At 38.3% G+C, this 14,412-nt stretch overlaps 1 protein-coding gene and 2 pseudogenes across 3 annotated transcripts in view; 2 read left to right on the top strand and 1 right to left on the bottom strand.

The window, feature by feature from the left end:
- The first annotated feature begins 2,365 nt into the window (after nucleotides 1-2,365).
- On the top strand, nucleotides 2,366-4,598 carry LOC144629478 (uncharacterized; annotated as a pseudogene). The gene is made up of 2 exons (XR_013566380.1): nucleotides 2,366-2,730; nucleotides 2,912-4,598. The product of XR_013566380.1 is annotated as an uncharacterized LOC144629478 (transcript).
- A 164-nt stretch (nucleotides 4,599-4,762) lies between these two features.
- Nucleotides 4,763-13,550, bottom strand: LOC144629477 (uncharacterized; annotated as a pseudogene). The gene is made up of 11 exons (XR_013566379.1): nucleotides 12,617-13,550; nucleotides 12,347-12,496; nucleotides 11,672-11,930; nucleotides 10,444-11,033; nucleotides 9,766-9,900; nucleotides 9,488-9,574; nucleotides 8,454-9,180; nucleotides 8,016-8,162; nucleotides 6,947-7,546; nucleotides 6,247-6,474; nucleotides 4,763-5,744 (listed from the first exon to the last, which is right to left on the bottom strand). The product of XR_013566379.1 is annotated as an uncharacterized LOC144629477 (transcript).
- An 844-nt stretch (nucleotides 13,551-14,394) lies between these two features.
- LOC144630399 (uncharacterized) overlaps nucleotides 14,395-14,412 on the top strand; it is a 13,300-nt gene continuing 13,282 nt past the window's right edge. Inside the window, exon 1 of the mRNA XM_078488766.1 lies at nucleotides 14,395-14,412. This exon is cut by the window's right edge and continues 221 nt beyond it. The gene's annotated coding sequence lies outside the window, so the exon portion shown is untranslated.

The following is a 14,412-nucleotide window of genomic DNA, read 5'->3' as shown; positions in this document are numbered from 1 at the left end:
ACGAATAGAAGAACAAATTCCGCCGACCGCCTTATGATATAAGGCGATGGACTGACGTTGTCGCCTTAAAATGATTCCTTTAGATGCATGTTACTTTTACAGTTCTTAGCAGGCCTGTAGGCAGGATTTAAAACGACGGTTCTTCAGAGCGCCAAAGATCTGAAAGATGCAACCGTGTGAATGCCGAAGATGTAAGCTACTACTGGGGGTCCAGGGGGCATGCCTCCCCGGGAAATTTTGAAAATTAGACAGGCCGAAATCACATTTTGTGCGTTTTGAAGGGAGTTTCATAGGCAACTAGGCAGCTTAAAGTTAACTTAAAAAACACAATTATTTCTAGTCCTTTTCAGTTAAAATCAAAGCTCCTTATTTTTGGAAGGGGAACGCGCTTCACCAGGCAACCAACCTTGCGCTTGACGGATTACACCACCAAAACATTCATTTACGACTTAAATTCCTAAACCGCGTGTTGAAGGATATTCAGACAGATATTCGATATGTTTCAAAAACAAATTGGGAGAACGTTTCGCGCGATCATTTTCTCGACTTCCTAGTCCCTAGTTTGAACGTCTCTCAAGCCCTGCTAATCTGACTACGAGTTTAATTACTTTTCCAGAAGGTAAATGACATAAATATTTATTATCAAAAGAGCCTAGCCTAGCACCAAGAGACAGATCCAGAGGTTGTCTCGCACGGGCGCGCCTAAATTTAAACGGTCCGTTTACCATTAAAATTGCAAAATGTTAAAAATGCCGGCCCTTATTCGTTGATCCATTTTCAGTAGGTTATAGCATAAAGACGTCAAAATAGAAAACCGTTTGCTTATATCTTTTACAGGTCGAATAAATTGTCTCTTTTTTTCGGATTAAGCGAGCAATTACAAATACGTTTTAATGACTGCAGTCATCGGCATCAATAGTTTCATGCAGGCGAAAGCTACACAAAGTAATATTTAGACATGACTTACCGTCATACGCCACTTGAATGATCTTGAATGTACTTGAATAACTTGCGTATTTTTTACATCACATTGTGCTGGCGGGCTGCAAAGTTTAACACGATATTTTTTACATCAAACGCCTCTCAAACTGCTCAAGGCTACTAAATCGACGAAAAAACGCCGTTTAATACTCACCAAGAATTATTTCGGTCAAGCTGATTATCCTCTGCGTAGTTATTCGATAAAACGCTGTAGAAAGCCGGGTCAAAAATACTTCCACACATTTGTTTTGGGCCGCGCGCGCTGTTCAAATCGCTCTGAATCATTCACAAGCTCGTATTACATACAGAAAAGGAAACAGATCTGTTTTGTCTCTTCAGTGATGTGCTTGATAACGGAACAAGCGACAAAAACAAAAGAAAAAAGTTAACAATTACCTTTTGCTATATTTACATCAAGTTATAGTCAATTATTAAATTATCTTTTTGCCGCGCGTCGTTTTCTTCTGTTTATTAAAGCCAGCAGAAAGATTTTGGTTGATTTTTCCTGACCAGGTAAACAAAATTCTTCACCAGGGAGAAATAAAATTGACCAGGGATTTTTCAGATATTCACCAGGGACCAGGGAGGTCAAATTTCCACCAGGGAGGGCAAAATAACCCACCAGGTCGGGTTTCACCAGGTCTGTTACAGAGGGGTGTAAAGATCAACGCCAGATGTCAAAATGATACTTCGAGTTTCGGTCACATAGAGCATGGAAATCTGAAACGTTCCATGGCCTTAGTGGTATTCAAGTTAAGTAAATATTTAATCCACTTTTAATAGTTGGAGACATGAGAACAGGCTTCTTGGGTTTAAAAAAACTCATGAAAACTGGTCGGAATTGCGGACGTTTTAATTTGCGGACTCAATTTTGTGTTGCAAAATAATTTTTAGTGCATGCATAGTGGAGCCCGGAGCCCGAAAGCAGATGACATGAAGCTCTGGAGCCCTGACATTTTCGTCTTGGAGCCCTGGAGCCCTGCATTTTTTAGCCCGGAGCCCTGGAGCCCTAAACCCCTTTGAGACCCTGACCAGTTCCAGGCAAATTGTCACAGCAATTTGGTAAACAAAATGGCAGCTAAGGGTGTTATGTACCAGTGTTTGTCTTGTTTCTTCTTTATTATGGCTATCCCTCTATGGAACTGCTTCTAAACAACGACTGCTTTTCCTAAGAAAATGATAGGTTATTTGATTTGAATTTGGAAAGTGTACATTTTTTGAAATGCACTCCCGATGCTCTTTCGCACCAATAACTTTCAAACTATTTACTTCGTTTACTTTAAAATCTTAAGATTCCAGTCGATAGGCTATATATTCTTTTAAAAAAATATTATGCACGGTTTGGGACTGGCACTAGTTCAACGCACGTGTCCTCACCCAGGGGGGGCTGAAACGCCTTCCCGTGATGCTTTGTTTCGAACTATATTATCAATTTCGACTGTTCACCAGACCTCTCATTTTGATCGAGAAGTCATGGAAGCTGTGCGAATGTCAGTGCGCTCTGAGCGTCCATTCGACGAGTTTAAAGTGATTTATCTTCACTGTATAGACCTAGATACTAAAAAATTTACTCCAGTAACCAGTTTTCCTTGTCTGGAAATCTGTTGCGTGCTTGGGCACTTTAGTTTTCCCGGAGAACTGGCCGTACGCCGTCTTTGCTGTTTCCTTTGGAGCGAGGAATCGAAGGCGAAACTCGCGGCTTATCAAAGCCCTGTTCTTCTACACGTCAAATCGTCTTGTTATTTCACGGTAATTATTTTCCTTTACGTTTATTTGTATCATCATATAGCCGGTTATTCTTTATCCTATGCCAGTATGTCGAATGTGCGTACGATCGTGAAATACGCGATCGATTACATTGTATTTACCAGCAGAAGGCATTTATAATTTCTTGAATAACGCGATGTAATTTCTTTCTCATCCAATGCAGGAAAGCGACGGCAGGAACATATCCTTCATCGTAGATTTTGAAGTTGTGGCCTCAAATGGAACATCAAAGCTACCACAACCTAGATCCATGGAGAACTAGAAAGCTCATCAGGTGAAGATGATGATGCTCTCGGCGATTGTTGTCCCTGGCTGGATTTGTCTTCTTGCAAGTGCAATTGCACAACTTTTCCCTCACTGGGGAATGTTTTGGTCGATCCAGAAACCAATGTCACAGTCAAAGAGCGCTGTGTGGACTCCGATGAGTCCGACGAAGACAAATGTGCGACTTTTGACGAGAAAGACGAATTTGATTTAGGGGAAGAGGAAAGTGACGACGAAGAAAAATCTGTCACCTTGTATTCGGAATATGTGGCCCTGCGTGGAAGTTCCTTTCACGAAGACTGCCAAGCTACCCTGAAGAAATGCCGTGAATTACTTGGTGCCAAAAAAACGGTAGAACTGAGAGTCCTCCCTGAACCGGACAATGTTCGAGATTGCAATGCTCTGATAATCCAAGCTAAGGTAAACGATCAATGGGATCGCATTGGTTATATTCCAAAAGAGAAAGTTCCAAAATTCACTGCTGCCATAAGACAGAATGAACTGCGAGATGTGAGATTCAAAAACATTAGATGCCAATATTTTATGTCAGACAATCCAACTTGGACTTTTTTGGCGTCTGTTCTTGTTGTAAAAACTGGAAAGTGGCTTCCAAATGATGGGAAGTACAGGTATAATGACAGTATTTAAGCTTTGGACTTTGTTTTGTTTTGTATATTGTGGAGTTCATTTACAGCTGTAGACAACCTTGTATAAATTATACTTGTAACTTTCAATGCACTTTCAAAAGTTTGTTCATGTTTGTATAATTTTCATACTAATTCTATTTACTACAGTAATTTGTGTTTATTTATTTTTAATTTTTATCTGCAGAACCCAGTTTATAACATAAGTATTGATGTACTGAAATATCCTGCATAAATATTCTATTATCTTTTGTATATAAGCTGTTTTTCCTGGTTGTTCAAAGTAATTTGCATTTGCTTTGAATTTACATTACTGAAGGTGCTGATTGGTTTAAAATAATCTTGCACCACTTTCTGTGCCAATAAGAATTGAAATTAAAGGCAACCATGTTTCGGTCGCACTTTTTTGCCTGCCTGAGTCTTTGGTCATGTGTCCTTTGTAATTTTCAAGAGTAACAGTTCTCCTTATGCTAAGTTTGGTATCTTTGTCTAGTTTGCAATAATTTCCACACCAAAAAAAATGCCACTTGTCTACAGGGCCATAAGCAAAACAGTTGATAGACAGTTAACCAGAATTTTTCAGAATATTTATATATGTAATTATCTGGTGGAAAATGTTCAGCTAGGTATTTGCCCACATTTAACTTTTCTTCTATTGGTGTTCCATGACAGCTGTTAAAACCTGTTATCTGCCTGGAAACTGGTTCTAAGTGGGCCTGGGGCAGCCCATTGGTACGAAGTGCTAATATTAACCAGAAGATATACATGTTCTTCCATAAATTTTCCATACCTCTCCCATGAACGGAATCATTCCAAAGATCAACCCTGGGAATAACAATTAAGCATCATACATTCTCTTAAAATTCTCTTAAAGTTTTTAGGCTTTGAGACCCCTCCCATAGCCTGAAATTTCCAATCCTTCCTGGGGGGGGGGGGGGAAATGGACATTTTCTGGAATCACAAAATTAGTATTTAAGTATCCAACTAAGAGAAATACATTAATGACTCCACTACCCTCCCTTGCTTTCCTTAATTATTGTTCTTGATTCTGTTTAACCTTCAAAACATATCACATAGACATGTAAAGGAGCATAAGACAATAATCGAACTGTAATTTTCTTTATTTCATATATGTATTACGCCAAGAATTCATTTGCTTAATAAAATGTTTAATGAGTGACATGCATGGCTCAAGACTAACTTTTTAACTTTAATGGTTTATTGGCTAGTGACAAGTCAGATTTTGCTAGCCAAAAGAAAATACTCCCAAGTCAGATGTATTAATTTCAATCAAGAACTGTTGACTTTTCAGAGTTTTTCACTAGCCAAAATGGTTAGTAGAAATGCTACACCTGGTCCCGGTTGTTCGAAAGCTGGATAATGCTTTCCACCTGATAAATCAGGCAGTACTTTATGTATGTGTTGATCACATTACTGGTAAAGAACTGAAGAATACTTTACTAGATTAAAAACTTCAGGAAGATTTTTTTACTTTGAAAGATCTTCCAAACCACAGTAAAGGTCAGTTTTTATCAACTTGCATTTTCTCTCTATTATATATTTTAGAATGTGTTTTTTGAACCATTTGAATACAGATGGAAATTATTGTGCTGTCAATGCCAATTACCATCTATTCTTAAAGTAAGATTTATTGAACCCCATGGAATTCACCGCAAAGAAAACATTTTGACTTCATGTTTCATTTTTCTTACCTACATTCTCTAGACAATTTTAAAGGTATGTTTCTAATGGCAGATAGTGGATGTTGATGCCTAGTCTTAGAAAAGCTGCTGTCCTTGTGGAACAGGCGGCAACCCAACATCAAAACGATGAAATCTTTGTCTGAGAGATGTTTTGTTTTTGGCTGGAAGAAATGATTTCCCACTATCTAATATTGATGAATCATCTCTTGAATTACGAACAAGGCGGTGTAATCGGAACGGATTCTTTGTGAGGTCGTCATCATCTTCGTGATCACCAGAGTCTGCAGGGGCCTCATCAAAGGAAGGCAAAACGTCTACCGAGAACCTCTCATTACTTGTATAGTAATAGAAAGGGAGATCTGGGTCCATGCGTTTAGTGAATTCCCTGGAAGGATAGAGCAACAGTTAATTACAATAATATTACAGCCATTACAAAAGAGCAATTGAAAGGCAAATAACGCTGTGTAAGCATTTGAGCAACTTTTCAGAAAGCTTACAGAGCACCAGTTTTATAAGCACATTGACTAGGAATACTCATGATGAGTATTCCAGGTTTGCAAAACTTCAAATTTTTCCAAAACGACAAAAGAATGATACGTGTAACTAGTGATACCAAAGAGGTCTGAACCTTAAATGCCAATTTTTCCAACGTGATGAAATGAATGATGTACATTATATTGCATCTGACGAGAGCCAAACTTTACATTTAAGAGAAAGGCACAAATAATAAAAAATTAAAGCAATAAATCTTGTTAGACAAGTGACAATAAATATGATTATGACAACAGAGATATGCAAATTTCCATATAACAATAAAGGTTGTGTCAGATTCAGAAATTTGTGGTAAAAAGGGGGAAAAGCTGAACTGTCAAACAACATTATGTTACCTCACAATCTTTGGCCACTTTTGCTTGAACTCTTTCAGCGTAAAATACGGCCCTAGCCAGCCGTGGCACATTCCATAAAGGCACTCAAGGTCATCGGTTTCTGATGCACGGGGATTCTCTGCATGTCCAATTTCGTTGTTCTGTCTGCGGCGAAACTCTTGGCTCTCAATGTTAGTTGTCAACTCAATTACAGTTTCTCTGGAAAAACCACGCAAGCCATCAATGGGTCTGCAAAATAGCCAAATTAAATAGTGTTACCTTCTGGAGTTGTCAAGACATGATCATCTCCAGAATGAAATCCTATGTTTAAGGACTGAATGGTATGTGGTCTGTTTTCTAGTTAGACAATCCTTGTATTGCAACATTTTTGAGGCCTTTCAAAATAAACCTTAGCAAGCAAGTAAGCCATTCACCTTTAAAAAGCAACTATCTGTGGGATAATAAGCTTTACTAGAGACCTCCAAGTCTTAGATTGGTTTTGCTGTTATGCATAGCCCATTTAGTCAGATAAACACCCCTCCAGAAATTAGCTTATTGAAATAAATTTAGAAAAAAAAAACTAACTACAAAAGTCCTTTGAACAATATAAAGTTCATTCAATCAACACTATCTACTAATTGGGAACACTAAAAGATAATACTACTGCTCAAAGCAATAATTTGAGAATGACCACTAGTGCTGAAGCAATACTGTTATTTACTTGTTCACATCAAGTGAAGACAGGTCATAGTTGTCCCGATGCCAAGGAATCCATTCATCCAAGATGTAGTTGAGCATACGGTAGTTTTGTCTGCATCTTTGGAGTTGACTAAGGCCACGCCCATCAGATGCCTCGTGCCACTTAGCAACTGTCTCGACATAATCAGCTTCTGGAATGTAATTGTTGTCTCTGAAGAATTTTGCCACATGGAAGGAGAGCAACTTCTCAGCATCAGGAACTGACTGTTTCCTTAAACCTACCAAGGCAGCATGAGTGAGTCCTGTCATGGGGCTACGCATGGCCTCATCAAACCGTTCATAGTTGAGATCACCATTGTTGCCATCCCTTTCCAGTACTGAACTTCATGTCGAAACTGATAGGTGGCAACTACTGATCTTAACTTATCCAGGAAGCTTTCTGGTGTATCTCTTCTGAAGGGAAAGGGTGTGTAACCATCAGGAGCTAGCTTCCCCCTAATATATGTTACTGCATCTTCTAGGCGCATCATCTGGTTGTTTCTCAAATCAGACAGTTGGAAAATGACACTATGTGGTATTGCTGGATTTGGACGGGCAACAATTGGATGGCCATTGACATCAACTAAAAAGCAGAAACCAGGGTATTTTATAATTTGTTTTGGTATATAAGCACATGTGGAAATAGCATGTTAACTTTACACAAGAAAATATCAATGTTGTTATAGTTAAATAATAAATCACACTATTCGCAGCAAAAGCGAAATATTTTTTATTGGGGTGTACTCGTCTATATGCTGTGGTGTAAATTTATCTCTGATTTAAAATTTTTCAAGTCTCATATTCATTATCTTAATCTGAAACAAAGGGAAAATAAATCAAACAAGTTTGAAAAATTTAAAACCAAATATCAATTCACACCACAACATAATACCTTTAGAAGAAAAATTGTGAATTTGTAAGCAGTCGTGTAATAATTATCCTCTGTCCTCTGTATACCAAATTAACATAAAATTAATTTACACCACAGCAGAACAAACTGGCCATGCCATACCACAACCTCTTAATAGCTTTTGAAGTAAAAGTTTTAGTACCTCCTTGCATCTCAAGCATCTGCAGCAGAGTTCTTTTACTCATCTTGCTGACACTGTCACGGGCATCGTGTGCTAGCTGCCAAATGTGCAATGACCGGGTTTCCCCCCTTCTCCTCAACTGCTCAAACTCGCCATCAGTACTGGTACCTAAAAAGCCACAAAATTACACCTAATCACACACTAACTTTTAAAGGTTGCATAAGTGTAAATTAAAAGCAGTCCTCCTAGCCAGGTGTATAAAAGGCCTACACTTGACTGTTAGGAAAGCCTAATACCAAATTTTGAGAGATACATAAACAAGAAAACAGACCAGCCAAATGAGTGTGCCTATTAAAATATAATTATTATTTTAAGCCTGCATGTATCTCTCTACAACAGTTGATCCTTTTTGCAAGTACCTAATGATTAAATAACACAATCAAGAAAAATAAAACATACCAACAACCTTGAGATGAGCATTGGTCATTTGTTCTTTGATTCCCTTTGTTAGGTCCCTCACTTCCTGGTCCCGTATCCCTTTGTAGGGAACGTACTGAATGGGAATGGCATAAGGTTTGGTGTTTCGCTGCTCGTCTGCCACCATGAACACCAGAACGTGCGTAGCACAAGTTCTTCTCTTCTTAAATAGATTCCGAAGGTACTGTAGGTAGCCAGGCGATTCTTTCACCCACAGCCTCCAATTAGGTTCTATTGGTAATTGTTGCGCCACTGGATTTAAGTTTGAAATAATGTCATCGATCTTCTGCTTGAAGACAGATGCCTGTTCAAGTAGAGTCTTAAATTCAACAATATCCCAGTTCAGGCCCTTCAGAGTCTCGGTAGATGTACTTGGATTGTTGAACTTTACTCTAAAAGTCTGCACTGCTTCATGCAGACCACCATCGAGAAACTTTACGTCTTCATCCAGAGCATCAGCCATTGTTGCTAAGGCTGCGACAAGGTCATCCCGTCCGATGTCATTGGATGCAGTTATGGTTTTACTTGCGGATATCCTTGCGTCGTACTCTGTCCTGAGATTTTCCAACTTCCCATCCAAAAGATTGACATCTCCATTCCACACATTGCGCATGGACTCCTGCAATGCCGCCTTAATATCTGTCCCATCTCCCTTTATCCAGTAACGCCCTTTGGGGTTGCACTTACTCAGCTCCTTTATTGCTTCCATCTTAAAAAATTGAAACAGGTAAAGATGTTTAGCACACAATGAACAACAAAGCAAATTGCATTTCTTTTCTAAATAAAGACATTGTCGACCCAGATTCATTCTGTTCTTTGAGATAACCCTTCCTTGTTAAGTAACACAATAAAGCACTCAAACCTAAAGGCCCTCTTCCCCACCAGTATACCCATCAGGTCTGTTCTGTATTCACCGCACCCCCTTTAGCCATAGTAATCATTCAGTTTAACCACTAGCAATTGGCAACTATATTCCACCCATTCAGTTAAGGGTGCACTAATCAACTCTCTTTTACCTGAATTTCTGGCTTGGAGCTAAATGGTGACTTGTGAAGGTGTTTGTTCTGGGTCTGGGTGCTGACACAGGGAACATTGACTCTAGCCTGAAAATTTAAAAAGAAAAGTGTCTCAAAGTTTTAACTTTCTTGAAAAAACATGACTGTCACAATAAAATATGCATATTGAGTAAAAAAAAAACAAACAGGTGAAATTTACAGATGTTTGTATGGCCTTGCCATTAAGAGTATCCCTGTGACTCTGGCTTTAAAAAGGGTTCAAAAAAAATCAGGCTCACCTTCCTGGGGTCTCCAATGTCTTTCCTATCTAAGCCACTCCACATTGGACCACGAAACAGCCGCTTAAACTTTCCACCACCAAACTCTGCATCCATTGTGTCCTGCCATATTTTGAAATCAGGAGTTTCTCTGATCTGAAAAATATATATCCACATCAGGTGACAATGGAAAAAATAACACACTTGTCCAATAATAATGGTGGAGAGTTGTCGTACAGAAAAAATTCTCTAACAGTCTTAATATAATAAGAAAAGCATTGGTTCGACATCAAGCTGCTGAGAGGAGGAGAGGGGACAGGAATTTGACAGAATTGGTTTGCCTGTAGTGGGAACTTTGGACTGTTTTAATGGACTTTCTTGAATCATTTTACTTCAACCTCTTAGAATTGGGCATTTGAACAGAAAATTTCAGCCCAGAACAAATTCCTAGCATATACATGTCTACCCCCACCAGCAACTTAAATTTGTTACATGTAGGTGGGTAAACCACTTGTAATGTATTACCAAGCAAATGTTGCTCTGACTTTATTGATGGTAGTTCAAGAAAATATCCATACTCCCATGTAGTTTTATGCTATTGTTATTCAACCCCCTTAAAATATTTCCAGATAATATCCATAATCCCACACATAAACAGGACATATAATGAATGAGTATAACAGTAAATGGCAAGCACACCTGGCTGACATGAGTACAGGAGAAGAACTCCATACAATATTGAATTAAGCCAAAAGGCATTCGTTCAAAATCCAGGCTGGATTTGCCTTCCTCGTTGTACAGGCATCTCGACCACTTGTAGACGAGATTCGGCTTTGCATTTTGTTGCAATTTCAACATTGCCTGTAGAGACACTGTTGCAAAGTCCCCAGGATTGGAGTCGATGCCATGGTCATCGGCACGTTGGAGGAAGATAGAATTGAGAAGAATATCCTTTTTTACATCAGGCAAGTGACGGTAAAATTCTTCTGTAACACTGCCCAACAGTTTGACTACAGGCGACTTGGTGGCCAGCTCGATAAGAAGATTCTTCTGGTCAGCTATCTTTTCAAAGGCCTTAGAAATGATAAGTTTCAGCTGAGACTCCCCTAGGTGTTCAATGGAAGACAGAAGATGACTGGGGACGTGAGCTGGCTCATGGTCAACAGTCTTGTTTGCGGCATCCAAACCCTGATAGCTCTCCACTGTAATGCCCAAATCGTCTTCTGCCTCATCTACTGTTTTATACTTTCCTTTGAGTACCACAACAACCCGCTGACGAACAGTTGATCCTGAAATAAATAGAAAAGGCAATTATTAACTATTAAAAATTAGGTAAAAGTGCCATCTACATTTCATCATTTGGAGGAATGGTATAATAATTTTATATTACTTTAAGTGGAATGCAACACTTTTTTTGATTAAAACACTGGTTATAACAACACAATAGCTCACTATTTTAATAATAGTAATAATATTAATAATCGACATGATCAAAATAATTAAAACCATGTATAAAAATTTTCTTATGTGACTTGTAAGCACAAAAGCTGACAAGAACAACTGCTGACGCAGGCACAAAAACTACAAAAACCTGTTTCACTGGTACAGTAAAACGTATAGATTGTTTTAGTTAGTCCTTCATTGCTACATTGTTCTAAAACTAAATAAAAGTTAGCATGTAGATAACATGATTCGCCTCTAAAATGTTTAAATGTAATGTCTGCATTTTGCAAGGGTGCAGTTGTAAATGAATCACTGTTTTTCAAAACATAATAATTAACAATAATAGTAAGAAGAGCAAACTTTATTTTAGTGTGAGAATAAACACAAGTCGGAAATTAATCTACTCATTGAATTGCTGAAAGGTGAATTCATTTATCATGACAAAGAAAGTGTTAATAATAGCAAATAGCATTGTCATTGATACCTTCTCTCAGGTAGCTTGTTCCAGTTGTCTTGTGCAAGTAATCTGCAGCTTGTCGCCAATAGTCAGATTTTGGACTTAGACATGGCCATTCACTAGTGGTAGGCTGAAGATCCTTGTGTATGGCAACAAACTGGACCAAGGCAACGTCCTCTTTCCTTTGCCATACAATCCTTGACTTCTTTTTGGTAGGCAAGGACTTAGGTGACCTGCGAATCCCCTTAAGTCTTGTTAAGATTGAAGGAGATTTTGGTGGAGTTACCTAAAATGTCAAATATATACAGGTGTAATTCAGTTAAAAATAATAAATATTTAATAAAGGGCATAACAACACACACAGAGCATAAAACAAACAAAAATATAAACAAATTGGAATACAACATTGAAGAAATAAATTATTTAAGCAATTATAATAACAACATTAAGAAATGTACTGTATAATGAATTCTACAAAGGGCTTACAACGAGTTCTTCATGACAAACAAAAATCAAATGAAATAAGTAAAGCCTATGCATTTTAAACTCACACTTCAAATCTACTATATGCTATCTTAAAACAGTTAAATTAAAAATTATTCCAGTCAAATAAAGCATGATGTAAAGGTCTCCGTAGTTCCAACTAATTTACAACTGATAATGTAAAACGAGTGTTGCAACTCAAACAAAATGTCCTCCTACCTCCTTCAATGGAGTTCGATCTGTAGAAGGTTCGAAGCGGAGACTTTTCTTCGACGTTCCGCGAGTGGTATGAGTTGCACGTTTTCTTTCAGGCTTATTAGGTGTCGTGCCACTCTCTATGTGCAGTCGTTTACCACAATTCTCCATGAACTGCGATGAAAAGAACAAAAATATTTATATGCATGTCGAAGCAAGAGTAAATGGTGAAGGCTAATTTAGTAAACTCTCGATCGTTTGGAACAAAAATGACAACAACAAGCTTGGACAAACCTTAAATCTACTGTGAAATACGAAAAGAAATCGTCCATCGTCGAAAAGATGAAGCGACAACGCAAAAACTATCGACAAACACATCGTGCTACTTGGCGACATGCCTTCGAAAGAAGCATTTGGCGCCATATTTTTGGCTATTTTCATTCGGTAATATCTACTCGTAAACCTGAGTACATTAGAATACATTTCCATAAATAATGTCTTGTGAAGTCTAAGAGTGCGTTTCTTTGGGAAAATCCAAAATTGGATCATTGATCTCAGATCACACGGATACTTTGCTCCCAAAGAAACGAAGAATCCGAAAACGGATTTTTTGCCATGACAACCCCGTAAACACATTTCGCACAGAACATAAAATATCAGCACAAATTTATTTTTCGTCGAATGTATCCTAGCTAAAATAATTTAAGCATACAAAATCTTTTACAAAAACCACACGTCGAAGTAGATCTTCTTTAGTGTTAAGCACAATGTAGCGAGAAAGCATCTGAGAGCGAAGAATGATTGCGAAATGATCAGTGCAAATTTCACTCGTGACAATTTCAAAAGGATACAACTTCCGTAGGCACACAGTGGCTGTTCTAGAAAACCTGTATCTCGTTTAAAATGATACTACATACCTATCTGAAGCTACCGTTTCCTTTTATCGTGAAATATTTTTGCATTTTGATCGAAATAACCGCCTAAAACTTTCCGTATGGCAGTGTTTACAAAGAGCGAACCTGTATTTTCACAGCAAAGACCGCTGGGCCAAGGTACTTTTTTCGAATCCTTTCCCAAAGAAACGCACGGATCATGAATCCTAAAAATCCGGATTCAGATATGATCTGATGTATCCACTCGAAGTGTGGATTCTTCAGATCATTGATCCAAGATTAATCCATTTTCGGATATAGGTAAAGAAACGCAAAATCCGTTTTTGGATCAAGAATCCGGATTAGGATTTTTCCCAAAGAAACGCACCCTAAATTAGAGATTTCATGCTTCAACGAGCAAATGTATTCAATAAATTTAAAATAATTCGCATTTAGACATACCTGGGTTAGAAGAAACAAAGATTACAATGGCGACGTCACGCCATACCGCTCACAAACAAAGCCTTTAAACATGAATAAGACGGCATAGTTATTCAAATTATCGTACACAAAAGGGAAGATAAGGTAATCAAACACAAGTACAAGCAAAGTACTTACCAATATCCTTTAACCAGAAATAAAACGAACCGTTCAAAGATCTCCTTTTTTCCGCGCGAAAAGCAACGTGTACGTGACGTGGCAATTTCAGAACAACGATTTTTCACGCCAAGCATCATGGGTACCCCTTTCATCTAGAATGGCTTGCCACCAAAAGTTCCTAAGCAACTGCTCGAGATTTTTAGTTAAGAAGGACCCCTACACCTTTAATTTCAGACCTTTCCCTGAAATCATACATCGATCGCCTTTAATATTCTGAAAATATGACATCCAACTAACTGGACAAGTGCCAGGATCATGATGTGAGGAATACAATACAGGCTAAATTTAGTTTGTGAAGGAAAACGAAAATGGATCAACTTTTCGCAATCGAGAAATTCCTAAAATTTTTGCATTGTTTCAATGGAAAGTGTGCCAAGCGCAACCTTCCCAAGCGCGATTAAAGCGCCATATATGGTAACGCGGGGTCTGGGGCGAGATTTTTTAATCACTTCCAGCCAATCACTCGCCAAAGAGATGACGTGAGGTGTATGTCAACCCCAAACCACCTGATCGTAAACAACACGAAGCCGGTGTAATACACTGAACTTTCCCATTTAT

The sequence above is a fragment of the Oculina patagonica genome, chromosome 11 (genome assembly GCF_052425735.1).
Source record: "Oculina patagonica isolate OP01 chromosome 11, crgOcupat, whole genome shotgun sequence".
NCBI classification, from domain to species: Eukaryota; Metazoa; Cnidaria; class Anthozoa; order Scleractinia; family Oculinidae; genus Oculina; species Oculina patagonica.
The sequence above is the reverse complement of the archived record's forward strand: the minus strand, read 5'-3'. Positions and strand labels throughout refer to the sequence as shown.